At 47.3% G+C, this 14,163-nt stretch overlaps 1 protein-coding gene across 14 annotated transcripts in view; it reads right to left on the reverse strand.

The window, feature by feature from the left end:
- Positions 1–3,656, reverse strand: part of ralgapb (Ral GTPase activating protein non-catalytic subunit beta) — a 112,975-nt gene extending 109,319 nt beyond the window's left edge. For 8 of the 14 annotated variants that reach the window (XM_033042128.1, XM_033042127.1, XM_033042129.1 and 5 more), the window contains exon 1: positions 3,283–3,655. The gene's annotated coding sequence lies outside the window, so the exon portion shown is untranslated. Of the gene's footprint in view, positions 1–3,282 lie in introns of all 14 variants that reach the window. The other 6 variants (XM_033042122.1, XM_033042120.1, XM_033042121.1 and 3 more) reach the window with 5 other exon arrangements.
- Between the last annotated feature and the right edge of the window lie 10,507 nt (positions 3,657–14,163).

Genomic DNA, 14,163 nt, shown 5'->3' on the forward strand with positions numbered 1-14,163 from the left:
TGAGGAGACAGATGGACCTTCTTTAGTCTCCTCAGGAAGAAGAGACGCTGGTGAGCCTTCTTGACCAGAGTTGAGGTATTGTGGGTCCAAGAGAGGTCATCGGAGATGTTGACTCCCAGGAACCTGAAGCTGGAAACACGTTCCACCTCCGTCCCGTTAATGTGGATGGGGGCGTGCGTGCTGCCCCTAGACTTCCCTCCCTCTGGAGATATAAGAGACTGCAAATGCATGAAATAGAGCAACAAAAAGCTGGTGGAGGTACTCATTAGGTCAGGCGGAATCAAAAGGATAGTCAATGAATGCATCAGTTTCTCCAGCAGCTTGTTCCCTGACCCAGATTCCAGCATCTGCAGTCAATGTGTTCCCTTTCCTTTATTATTCAAGAGCAGGAAAGGTATTTTGCAACTACTAACACGTTAGATGAGTACTGAGTTCCAGTACTTAAAAATAAATTGGATAGTTATATGGATGGGAAAGGAATGGAAGGTTATGGTCTGAGCGCAGGTATATGGGACTAGGGGAGATTATGTGTTCGGCACGGACTAGAGGGGTCGGGATGGCCTGTTTCCGTGCTGTAATTGTTATATGGTTATATGGTTACTGGTCACCACATTATAGGGAAGATTTAGGAAGGAACTGCAGATTTGGTTTACACTGAAGATAGACACAAAATGCTGGAGTAACTCAGCGGGACAGGCAGCATTTCTAGATAGAAAGAATGGGTGACGTTTTAGGTAGAGACCCTCTTCAGACTGTGAGTCAGGGATGAGGGAGACAGAGATAAGGAACTGTAAGATGTGAAAATGAGACATCAAATGGGATGAGGGTCAAGGGAAATGTAGAATAGATCAATGTTAGCGAGGAGAAGGTGAAAACGAAGTATACAGAGATATAATTTAATCAGGGAGAGTCAAACTGCTCTGAGAACTTGGTTGGGGGAGGGATGGAGAAAGAGATTACTTGAAGTTAGAAAAGTCAATTTTCATACCGCTGGGGTGTAAGGTGGCCAAGCAAATTAGGAGATGCTGTTCGTCCAATTTGCTCTGGGCCTCACTCTGACAGTGGAGGATGCCCAGGACAGAAAGGCCAGTATGGAAATGGGAAGGGCAGTTAAAGTGTTTAGCAACTGGAAGATCAGGTGGACTGAGCGGAGGTGTTCAGTGAAACGATTGCCGAGCCTGCGCTTGGTCTCACCATTATACAAGTCCACACCTAGCACAGCAGATACAGTAGATGCGGTTGGAGGAGGTGCAAATAAACCTCTGCCTCACCTGAAAAAACTGTCGTGGTCCTTGGACGGAGGCGAGGGAGGAGGTAAAGGGACAGGTGTTGCATCTCCTGCAGTTACAGGGGACTGTACTTGGAGAGGGGGTGGTCTCGACCCAAAACATCACCCATTCCTTCTATCTAGAGTGCTGCCTGTCCCTGTCCCTAGAGTGCTGCCTGTGTCTTTTATAGAAAAGATATAATTTCAAAGGTGCACAGAGTATTCACATGCATGTTGCCTGGAGTGGAAAGTAGCTAGGAGGAAAGATTGGATAGGATGGGCCCTTTTCTTTTGGAAAAGAGGAGGTGGAGGGGAAACCTAACTGATGTATAGGTTACGAGGGACATTGGTGGAGTAAACAGGAAGGACGTTTTCCTCAGCACATGGGTCAAATACCACATGGCACAGATTTGAAGTAATTGATTCAAGGGAGGTGCTTGACCCTGTTCTCGACCCTGAATTTAACCATCATTGCTTTTTACTTCAGCGTTAAAGACAAATGCGTTATAAATAAGAAATGTAATCATAACTAGGAATGCAACCCTTATCTCTATTTTGAGCTGGGATTCAGGGACATTATTTCAAATGGAAATGGCAAAAGGAGTACCTGCTGAGATCTCACGGAGCACGAGCTAGATAGAGAGTCAGGATTTATGCATGCCGGAGAAAGGATAGAGAAAAGATTTGATAGGTGTACAAGATTGTGATTGGTTCCTTTCTTCCTCCTCACCCGAGTAACCTTCCATACATCTTTTGCTCATCCGATTAACATCCCTATCCATATTGAAATCAAAGACAAGATCATAGAGTAGGCAGAAGGAAGCTGTTCCTGTCAACAGACACTGCAAGAATTGGGAGAATTAAAATTTGGGTGCATTACAATAACCTTTTTACTCAGGAACACTGTACATCAGAGTGGAAACCAAAATTAAGGGGAATAAATTGGAACTGTGCAGCAATTCTACGACATTACAAGACAGTGGGGAAAAAGCAGGTGGATGGAATTAACACTGGAGAAAAGGAATGGGTGACATTTCAAGTCGAGACCCTTCAGACTGAAGAAGGGTCTTAACCCGAAATGTCATCTATCCGTTCTCTCCAAAGATGCTGCCTGTCCCACTGAGTTACTCCAGTATTTTGTGTCTATCTTTGGTGCAAACCAGCATCTGTAGTTCTTTCCCACTCAATGGTTCTACTGGAACTGGTATTAATTTGCAGAATGAAATTCACCTGTGGCAATAAGAATTAATACCCGTGATCAAAAATCTGGTCAGAGAGTATGGTTTTAAGGAGGCAACAATTCAAATATCAAGCCCTATCAAACTTCACAGGAAACAGCATTCCAATCAGATTATCATTTTGGCCAGACGACAGTGCCTTTGACAACACAATAGTACAATTTAAGAAGTGGATTAGGGTGTAGTTGAATTGAGACTGTTGAATTGTGGAATGTGACTGAACTATAGCAAACAATTTCTAAATTCTCGTGACACAGAGAATTCAGTAACAGAGATCATTACAGTAACAAATTAGGGCTAGGTTCACATCGATCCATGAAATTCCCAACCCCCAAATTATTTTAAAACATACAGTACAATCAAGGCATTCGATACACAAAATTCGATACACAAAATTTTTGCAGTAACTCATGATTATTAATTTACATTCAACAAACAAAAAATTCAGTTTGAATAAAGAACATGCGTTTGAAAGTACAAGGTAACATACCAATAGGAACCACAAAGTGGCTGTAAACAACATGAAGGCGGAAGGGTTGGCCCAAAACACCCTGGATCAACTCACTCCAGTCCCACCACTTGTTTGACTTTAATTTTATGTTCCCTGTCAATTACGTCCCCTCACACGTCCAGTTCCGATTACAGCCCGAGTGTAAACATTTCTTAACGAGTTGTTTAATATTTTGCTCTCGGAAAACAATTACATCAGAATGAAAACTCAAAACATGCTGTAAACCACAAAGGAAGCTTGGCAGTTGAACAATAACTCATATCTACCTTTCATTTGTTGTTATATTCTTGTCTGCGCCTCAATTCCTCAGACCTGTATCGGATAAGTTAATGAAACGAGGCTTGGAGAGCGGCAACGCTTATGGAGCAGCCCTAGGCTTTACCTGTACCGCAGGCCGCGATGCAAAGGGACGGACGGCAAGGAGTGAGAGGCCGACAACTTACGATGACACTCGGAGGGAAGCGGGTGACAAGGAACATTGCACGCCATCCATCGGGACTTTATTACCTCTGCGGCTACAGAGAGCTGACATGTCCCAGGTTCAGTCCGTCCGCCCCACCGCTCTCTCCGTCCCGTTACCATAGAAGACAAGCTACCAGTCGGAAACGAGCCTGAGCCATGGCCGAGAAAAGCCGAAGTTTGCCGAGTGGCACCGGAAATAGCCGAGCGCCGTGGCCAGGGCGCGACGTCATCGCAACGGGTTTCGGCGCATGGTGCGGACGCCATTTTGTTGGCAGGTGAAAGGAAAGAAGCGGGAAGCTGGAAGCCTTCTGGTGACGAGGTTGGTGGTAGGATTTTGGTTTTGATACGTCTAAACCAGTGATTCACAAAGTTTTGATACCGTGGTACCCCTTCATAAAATTTCGTAAGTATCTTGTTAAAAACAATCGTATTTCATTGTAAAAGTCGATAAAAATTGCATACATTTTTATTTTGCGCACACACACACACTCACCAGGCACGTGCCGTCACTGCCTACCCTGACTAAAATTATGAAATGGTAATTAAGCAATAAGTAAAGGCATGGGAGAATTATGCCTATCTTAAGAGATCGATCTCTTAGGTAGAGATAATTCTCCGTGCCTTTCAACCGCAGCACTTGCAACACGCGAAGGTCTGTGCAGCCCACGTGCCGTCGGCGCTGCTTGAAGCCGTCAATGACAAGCGGGGCTGAAGGCAGCTGAAACTCTGCCTTTGCAGTACTGCGCATGCGCAGCGCAAGTTTCAACTTCGGTTTTTCAAATATGGATTGTCATTATTTTAAGAGTATCTTAGGAAACAAAGAGAGAAGAATGGAGTTTGTGTAACAACAACGTGGTAAGTACATTTCTTGGTGCTTTATGTTTTTTAATACCATATTTCCCGGGATGGGAGGGAGAGCTCCTTTCACAGCGTTTGGGGAGTCTGGCCCGGGGTAAAGTTGCGGGGAGGGCAGGAGCGTTGTGAAGGAGGGGATCGGGGCCAGTAACCCACTTGCGACGCTCTGGGCACGGAGCCACCGCATTGTGCGGGGGGTGAAGTACCTGAGGTGGCTGCTAGTGGCCGCCGGGACCGGACAGCCCCTTCTGCCGGCCCCCGCTCACCTCTGGCAATGCCCTCCGTCTGAAAACCTCTCTCCTGCCGCTTGCTGACCTCACTTATGTCAGCCACTTCCCGCAAATCCTTAAATTCCGTCAGCACGCTCAAGGGACCAGTTGAGGTTACTGTCGGAATTTAAGGATTTGCGGGAAGAGGCTGACATGAGTGAGGCTGGCGAGCGACAGGTGAGAGGTGTTCAGACAGAGAGCACTGCCAGAGGTGAGCGGGCTGGCAGAAGGCACTGAAGCGGCAACTGGTTCTGCTGTTGGGTCCTGGCAGCCGCTCGCAGTCACCCGAGCTGCTTCCCTCCCCGGAAGTGGCGGCCAGTTCTGCCGTCTGTGCCCGGAGGATTGCGGCAGCGGTGAGTGAGGTACTCATATGATCTCTGACCCCCTCCTCAACACTCCTGTCCTCCCCGCATATTTAACCCCTGGCACAGACTCTGTGAAAGGAACTCTCCCTCCAATTGGTCCCTTGAATTAGTATTGTCATTCAATAAGATGACAACTGATTCAACTTGTTTTGGTGTGCTCCAGTTTTTCCCACCATCTCTCCACCTGCCTTCATCCTCCATCCCCCACCCATTCAGTAATTAAAAAATGAAGGAGACTTAGAAGCCTTGGGCAAATTGAATTGTTACTTATTTTTATTTTTTATTTTTATTTAAATCTTTTTATTTGAATTTCACAGCAATTTGCATACATACAATGATCACAGACAGTGACAGTCAAGGCATAATTGTGCAACAGTATGTAAGCGACCCTCAAAGCCCTTACTCTTACCCACCTTCAACCCACCCGAATCAGGTCGGAACCAAACGGGGACAAACAACACTCACATACATACACATCCACACAAATATGGTAAGATAAACGAAACAAAAAGTACTTTAAAAAAAAAAGAAAAGAAAAAGGGGGTCACTAATAACAGTAAATAAGTAAGTAATTAAATAAATAAGTGTGGGCAGGGGGGGGGGGGTTAAGGGGAGAGCAGCTGCAGTAGAGCAGAACAATGGTGGAGAGCACTCAGTCCTCTTCCGAGTCCGGGGACAAGTTGAGAGAGTTAACAAGTTCCAAAAAAGGGTTCCATGTATCTAGGAATGTCTTGGTAGAGCCTTTGAGAGAGAACCTAAGTTGTTCAAGCTTTAAATTGTAAAGCACCTCCTTAATCCAGCGGGTTTGTGTTGGGGGACAGGTGAGCCTCCAGTTAAGCAAGATCAGTCTCCGGGCTAACAAGGTTGTAAAAGCTAGAACCCGTTTCACCGCAACAGAGAGGTTGGTGTTGGGAGGGGTACCGAAAATGGCCGATAGTGGGTTTGGAGGAATAGTCTGGCCGTAGGCTCTGCTTATCAAGTCGAAAGCACTCCTCTAAAAGGCTGCTAGCTTAGGGCAAGACCAAAACATATGGCTATGGTTGGCAGGAGATTGATTACATCTGTTGCAGGTGTCCCTAACAGCGGGGTAAATTCTAGATAATCTTACATTTGTGTAGTGGACTTTGTGAAGGACTTTGCATTGGATTAGGCCATGACGGGCACATATGGAGGAAGAATGGATCAAATCCAAGGCAGAGTCCCATTGCTGGTCTGTTAGTTTCGTATTCAGCTCACCCTCCCACGCAGCTTTTAATTAGGTATGAGGTTTCAATATAACCGACCCTAACAAGTTATACAAAACAGAGATGCATTTCTTCCGGTAGGGATCTAGAGCTAAGATGGTATCGGTCAGGGTTTCAGGGGGGCGGTTTGGGAAATGGGGGAATGTCTTCTTCACAAAATCCCTAATCTGGAAAAAACTAAAAAGGTGGGAGTTTGGGAGGCTATAGTTGGACGAGAGCTCCGCAAAAGACGAAAAGATGCCATCCTTGTATAGGTTTTTGATACTACTGATACCGTTGCTATGCCAGGTTTTGAATGCGTGGTCTGTACTTGAAGGTTTAAAGATGTGGTTTTTAAGCAGTGGGGTCAAAATGGAAGGGCCTTGTAAACCGAAGTTTTTATTATTTATTTTTATTTTTTATTTTTACGGAGAGAACAATCTGCGCATCCACTCGCTCACTCACTCACCCGCCCACTCACCCGCCCACCCACTCACCCGCCCACCCACTCGCCCACCCACTCGCCCACCCACTCACCCACCCACTCACCCACCCACTTACTCACCCACTCACTTACCCACCCACTCACTCATTCACCCGCCCACCCACTGACTCACTCACCCACTCACTCACTCACCCACACCCACTCACACCTGGGTGTCATGGTCCTTGTGGCTAAGGGGATCAAAGGGTATGGAGAGAAGGCAGGTACGGGATACTGAGTTGGATGATCAGCCATGATCATATTGAATGGCGGTGCAGGCTCGAAGGGCCGAATGGCCTACTCCTGCACCTAATTTCTATGTTTCTATGTTTCTACCTGCAATGGACCACAACTCTACTTTATACAACGCCAGATCCACACCCTATCTGGACTCTACCAAGGATCACAGGTTTGCCCGCCTCCAGACCGGTCCCTCCACTGACATTCCTCGACTCGACTGCCTGCCCACAGGCACGGAGTTCCACCGCTGGATCGCGGCGCCACCTGCCCGACCACCATGAGGCCGAGATGGCCACCACAAGGAGCAGCAACAACATCCACCGCGTCTCCGACCCTCACCGTCTTCCTGGCCAAACCCAGGCCCGGACCACCGAAAATGCCACGGCTGCAGAGTCTCACCGCCTCCCTGGCGCCACCGCTGTTGTCGCCGACTCTCACCACCTCCCCGGGGCCACCGATGCTGCTGCCGCCGACCTGTATCTCTACTCCAGCCTCCCACGGGCCTCCACCAGCGACTCCGCCGACCCTTGCCTCTCCACTGGCCACCAGCGGGCCAGAGCCGCACCTCACCAGATTTGCAGAGCCATGATCACCACTGTGTAAGAAGGAACTGCAGATGCTGGTTTTATCCGACAATAGACACAAACAGCTGGAGTAACTCAGCGGGACAGGCAGCATCTAGTTTCGGGTCGAGTATGAAGAAGGGTCTCGACCCAAAACTTCATACATTCTCTCCAGAGATGCTGCCTGTCCTGCTTTTTGTGTCTATCTTCTTTTCATCATACTTAATAATGGCCATAAAACTATCGAAATGTCATAAATTCTACCTGTTTGATTAATTTCCTTCAGGTGAAGAAACCTAACTAGTGTCAAACTCCTTTTGAGCAAGATGCTCCATTTCCACAGCATCTTGGTTTACTCTTAAAATGTGCCCATGATCACCATCGTGGATGTATAACAATGAGATGGTGTACATGTCCCAGTCAGCACCAATGTTGGTAAAGTGGAGATGGTTAAGAGCTTCAAGTTCTTAGACAAAATAATCAAATTCGGTATTCCGACTGCGCTTGCCCAGGTCATAGGTCACTCGCTATAAACATTCTCGGTAACTGTGCTGCTGCGTTGTGTGCAGGCTTGCTTTCGTCCGTGGTTGGGATCGGGCCTGAGTCTCCGGCGCTTCCAGCGCTGTTGAGTTGCTGCTGGGCCATCCCCGTCCCCTCCCGGGTGTTCCGTCCTTGTCCGGGGGCTGCCGGAGGTGTCCGGGGTGGCCCTGGGCTGGCGGGGCGCCGGCTCGGGGCATTGGCTTCCGCAGGCTTGCAGCCGGCGGGGGGGTAGACGCTGGCTCCAGCTCGGCTCTGCCTGTCCCGCCGGGTTGGCCGGCAGCCCTGGACTGGGGAGGCGTCGGCCAGGTGGGCCAGGGACTGCGCCTCTCGCCTTGTCCAGTGGCTGTCAATTGGCCCCCTCGGTACCAGCGGGGATGCACACGGGGTGCTGCGGTGGCTCGGTGGGTCAGGCAACATCTCTGGAGAAGGGTCTCGACCCGAAAAGTCACCCATTCCTTTTCTCCGGGGATGCTGCCTGTCCCGCTGAGTTGCTGTGGCATTTTGATGGCTGGTGCTCGGCTTTCGCCAGCACCGGGGGGTTTGGCCGGCGGCCACTGGATGGGGCGGGGGGTGCGGCTGACAGCCACCGGCCCATCAGGGAGCGGGTTCATTGGGGGGGGGGGGGGGGGACCGTCCAGTGGCGGTTCGGGTTCAATCCTGGCTGCAGTTGAAGCGTGGGTCTGTGTGCGCGCAGCAACCTAGCAACCTAGCAACTCTCCGCTGGTCCAGTCTCTTCCCCTGTCTCCCACTCGCATCTTCCCCCTCTCTCTCTCGCTGTTCCACCCTGCTCTCCCACTACCTGGTATCCCCGTTCCTCAGATTAAATATATTTTTCACATAAATCATGAATAAAGATAAGAATTTATGCAGTTTATGCAGCCAGCGCTTCGTTCGCTTTTTCTTTATAGCGAGTGACCTTTGACAAATCCCATGATTCCTTGTGTTTTTCGGAATACCGAACACGTTTATTATTACCAATAATTTGTCTTTGACCCACCATCCTATGACTAAGAAAGCACACCAACACCTCTACTTCCTCTAAAAACCATAGCTCCAATGCCGCTTACCAAATTATACAAATGCACTATAGAAAACATCCTATCTGGATGCATCACAGCTTGGTTTGGCAACAGTTGTACCTAAGACCACGAGTTGTGTATGTGGCTCAGTTCATCACAGAGTTCCTCTTCACATCACGCTGCTTCAAAAGCAGCCAACATAATCAAGGACCTCTTTCACCCCGGCCTTCTGTCTTCTCTTCTCTACCGTTGGGCACAGGCACGTGCCGTCAGGGTAGGCAAGGTAGGCACTGCCTACCCTGACTAAAATTATGAAATGGCCATTATTAAATATAAATAGTAAAGGCATGGGAGAATTATGCCTATCTAAGAGATCGATCTCTTAGGTAGGCATAATTCTCCGTGCCTTTCAACCGCAGCGCTTGTAAAATGGGAAGGTCTGTGTAGCCCACGTGCCGTCAGCGCTGCTTGAAGCCGTCAATATCAAGCGGAGCTGAAGGCAGCAGAATTTCTGCCTTTGCAGCACTGCGCATGTGCAACAGCCTACTGCGCATGCGCAGCGCGAGCTTTTTGGCGGGTTTTTCAAACACGGATTGCCATTATTTTAAGAGTATCTTAGGAAACAAAGAGTGAAGAATGGAGTTCATGTACCAATAACGTGGTAAGTACATTTCTTGGTGCTTTTAAATACTGTATTTTAAATACTGTATTTCCCGGGGCAGCCCCTTCTACCGGTCCCTGCTCACCTCTGGCAGTGCTCTCCGTCTGAAAACCTCTCTCCTGCCGCTCGTCGACTTCGCTCATATCAGCCGCTTCCCTCAAATCCTTAAATTCCGACAGCGCACTCAAGGGACCAATTGAGGTTACTCGCTGTCGGAATTTAAGGATTTGCGGGAAGCGGCTGATATGAGCGAAGGGGTTGTCTGGTCCTGGCGGCCACTCGCAGCCACCCGAGCTAATTCACTCCCCGGCCACAATGTAGCAATGTTACAAAATTTTGAGATTTTAAAAATCAAGTCTGTAATTTATCCCATCAGATAAAGCATAAAAATAAGTTTAATTTGACACCTAATTCACTTTCATATCTCAAGTATTTAAAAAGTTATGGCCATTTCCATACTGGGAAATGAGCATCTTGTTCCCTATTGATTTTCTATGGACATAACAAAAAAGCTGTGATCGTGAACAGTCAAAAGCCCATAACTTTCTTAAAAATTAAGAGAACTGAATGAAATTTTCAGTTATCATAGATTGAAGCATTCTGAAACAAATATAAAATAATCTTACTTGGATGACCTGAAATTAAAGCATATAATTAGTTAGTTACCTAATTGTAGCTAATTTCAGACTTCAATTACTAGATCTAAACATCTATCCATTTCTTAATAAATGATTAACATTTTTAAATAGCCTAAATGTCCAAATAATATTCACAAATAATTCACAATAAAACATGATTTTTAAATCTCATTTACATTAATTTATAGGCCAAATGGAAGGAATTTAGTGTTTAATTGCTGTAAATAAATGCCCATTTAAATCAGCTTTCCAGTGGGTCCCTGTGGAACGCGCTGGTTTAGAACGTTCACATTGCGGTAGATTTGTGCCCCAAATGCCGAGAAAAATACTGCGCGATATAATGGGGCCAAATTGAGCTACTCGCAATATTAAACTTAGTATAAAGGGATCTTTAGAAGCCCTTTTTAATGTAAAAATATACAACCTAACTTCTGCTATTTGCTTTATGAGACCCTGCGGTTGCTGGCGGTCGCGGGTTTAGAGATTGATTTTTAAACTACTATAACTATTATTCAAGGCCTTTAAACCTAATAATAGCTTTTGCGACGGGGTCTTCCAGCGATTTTTCGTTAATAATTAACTAGGCTGAACATTTTCGATTGGAACAGCTTAGAGAAAATCGCGTTTTAAACCCGCCCCCTCTAAACGGCGCCAAAATCGCGCACACCCTCAGCAGCAGATCTTCAACGACGCTTCAGGTAGGCTTTGCAACATACCTACACAATGCGGTGGCTCCGTGCCGGGAGCGTCGCAAGTGGGTTACATATGAGCGAAGCCGACGAGCGGCAGGTGAGAGGTGTTCAGAAGGAGAGCACTGCCAGAGGTGAGCGGGCCGGCAGAAGGCGCTGAAGTGGCAGCCGGTTCTGCTGTCCGTGCCTGGAGCACTGCGGCAGCGGTGAGTGAATCTGACATGATCTCCGACCTTCTCCTTCTCAACACTCCTGCCCTCCCTGCATCTTTAACCCCTGGCACAGACTCTCCACACGCTGTGAAAGGAACTCTCCCTCCAATTGGTCCCTTGAATTAGTATTGTCATTCAATAAGATGACAACTGATTCAAAGTCCCGGTGTGCTTCCGTTTTTCCCACCATCTCTGCACCTGCCTTCATCCTCCGTCCCCCACCCATTCAGTAATTTAAAAATGAAGGAGATTTAGAAGCCTTGAGAAATTTGAATTGTTACTTATTTTTATTTTTTACGGAGAGAACAATCTGCGCATGCGCGGTTTAAGATTTTTTTAAAAGCCGGCTGACTGCCTACCCTAAGTAATTACTCACGGCACGTGCCTGGTTGGGTAGAAGATACAAAACACCATCATACCATCTAAGCATTACTAAACTCGAGGGACTTGGTGTCATCACTCATCTCTGCAACTGGATGCTCAACTTCCATACCAACAGTGAGGATAGGGGACAAATCATCCTCCACGATAATGCTCAACACTGGTGCTCTGTAAGGATGCGTAGTCAGTGTACACCCTTCATGCGTACTCCTTGAACACCCACGACTGCCTAGCCATGTACAGATCGAATTCAATGTTCTAATTTGCAGACGGCACCACCATTGTGGGCCGGATATCAAATAATGATGAGACGGAGTGCAGGAAGGAGATCGAGAATCTCGTGTCCTGGTGTCGAGACAACAACGATTCTCTCAATGTCAGCAAGAGAAAGGAGATAATGACCAACTTCAGGAAGCGAAGCAGCACACATATCCCAGTTTGCATTGTTCAAGTTCAAGTTCAAGTGAGTTTATTGTCATGTGTCCCTGTATAGGACAATGAAATTCTTGCTTTGCTTAAGCACACAGAAAATAGTAGGCATTTACTACAAAACAGATAAATGTGTCCATATACCATGATATAAATATATACACACATGAATAAATAAACTGATAGTGCAAATAACAGAAAGTGGTTGCTAATAATCAGAGTTTTGTCCGAGCCAGGTTTAATAGCCTGATGGCTGAGGGGAAGTAGCTATTCCTGAACCTGGTTGTTGCAGTCTTCAGGCTCCTGTACCTTCTACCTGAAGGTAGCAGGGAGATGAGTGTGTGGCCAGGATGGTGTGGGTCTTTGATGATACTGCCAGCCTTTTTGAGGCAGCGACTGCGATAAATCCCCTCGATGGAAGGAAGGTCAGAGCCGATGATGGACTGGGCAGTGTTTACTACTTTTTGTAGTCTTTTCCTCTCCAGGGCGCTCAAATTGCCGAACCACGCCACGATGCAACCGGTCAGCATGCTCTCGACTATGCACCTGTAGAAGTTAGAGAGAGTCTTCCTTGACAATCCGACTCTCCGTAATCTTCTCAGGAAGTAGAGGCGCTGATGAGCTTTTTTGATAATTGCGTTAGTGTTCTCGGACCAGGAAAGATCTTCAGAGATGTGCACCCCCAGGAATTTGAAGTTCTTGACCCTTTCAACCATCGACCCGTTGATATAAATGGGGCTGTGGGTCCCCCTCCTACTCCTTCCAAAGTCCACAATCAGTTCCTTGGTTTTGCTGGTGTTGAGGGCCAGGTTATTGCGCTGGCACCATATGGACAGTTGCTCGATCTCTCTTCTGTACTCTGACTCATCCCCATCAGTGATACGCCCCACAATAATGGTGTCGTCAGCGAACTTGATGATGGAGTTCGCACTGTGGTTCGCTACGCAGTCATGGGTATAGAATGAGTACAGCAGGGGGCTGAGCACGCAGCCTTGAGGTGCTCCCGTGCTGATTGTTATCTGATTGTTTTGCAACATACGAGGCATTTCATTGGCCAGGTCAGTCATACAATTAAAAGCTGACACATTTCCACCAATACGAACAGACTGTGGTCTGTGGACGAGGAAGTCGAGGATCCAGTTGCAGAGGGATGCGCAGAGACCCAGTTCTGCGAGTTTGGTAACCAGTTTGGAGGGGATGATTGTGTTAAATGCCGAGCTGTAATCAATGAATAACAGCCTGACATATGAGTTTTTGTTGTCCAAGTGGTCCAGTGTGGAGTGGAGGGCCAGCGAGATCGCATCCACCGTTGATCTGTTGTGGCGGTACGCGAACTGCAGTGGGTCCAGGTTTTTGTCGATGTAGGAGTTGATTTGCTCCATGATCAACCTCTCAAAGCACTTCATCACCACCGGCGTTAGTGCCACTGGTCGATAGTCATTGAGGCATGTCACCTTACTCTTCTTGGGCACCGGTATAATTGATGCCCTTTTAAAGCAGGTGATGGCGCCGGTAGAGATGGTTGCAAACCTCGTATTCCTGGGAGTCAATATACCAACAACTTCTCCTGGACCACTCATATTGAAACAATGACCAAGAAAGCACACCAACCCTCTACTTCATTAGAAGGCTTACGACGTTCGGCAAGTCCCCAACTCTTGCCAAATGCGTCACAGATGCGTCATTTAAAGCATTTTATCGGGATGAGAACAGCTCCATCCAAGACCGCAAGAAATTGCAGCAAATTGTGGATGCAGCCCAGACCATCACACAAACCAACCTCCCGTCCATTGACTCCATTTATACCTCACGCTGCCTCGGCAAGGACAGCAGCATATTAAAGGACGAGTCACACCCTGGCCACTCCCTCTTCTCCACTCTCCCATCAGGCAAAAGGTATAGAAGTGTGAAAACGCACACTTCCAGGTTCAGGGACAGTTTCTTCCTAGCTGTTATATGGCAACTGAATCATCCTACCACAACTATAGAGCAGTCCTGAACTACTATCTACCTCATTGGTGATCCTCAGACTATCTTTGTGAAGGAAAAATACTCCAGAGATGCTGCCTGTCACGCTGAGTTTCACCAGCATTTTGTGTCTACCTCGGACTATCTTT

Source organism: Amblyraja radiata, chromosome 23 (assembly GCF_010909765.2).
Source record: "Amblyraja radiata isolate CabotCenter1 chromosome 23, sAmbRad1.1.pri, whole genome shotgun sequence".
In the NCBI taxonomy this organism is placed as follows: Eukaryota; Metazoa; Chordata; class Chondrichthyes; order Rajiformes; family Rajidae; genus Amblyraja; species Amblyraja radiata.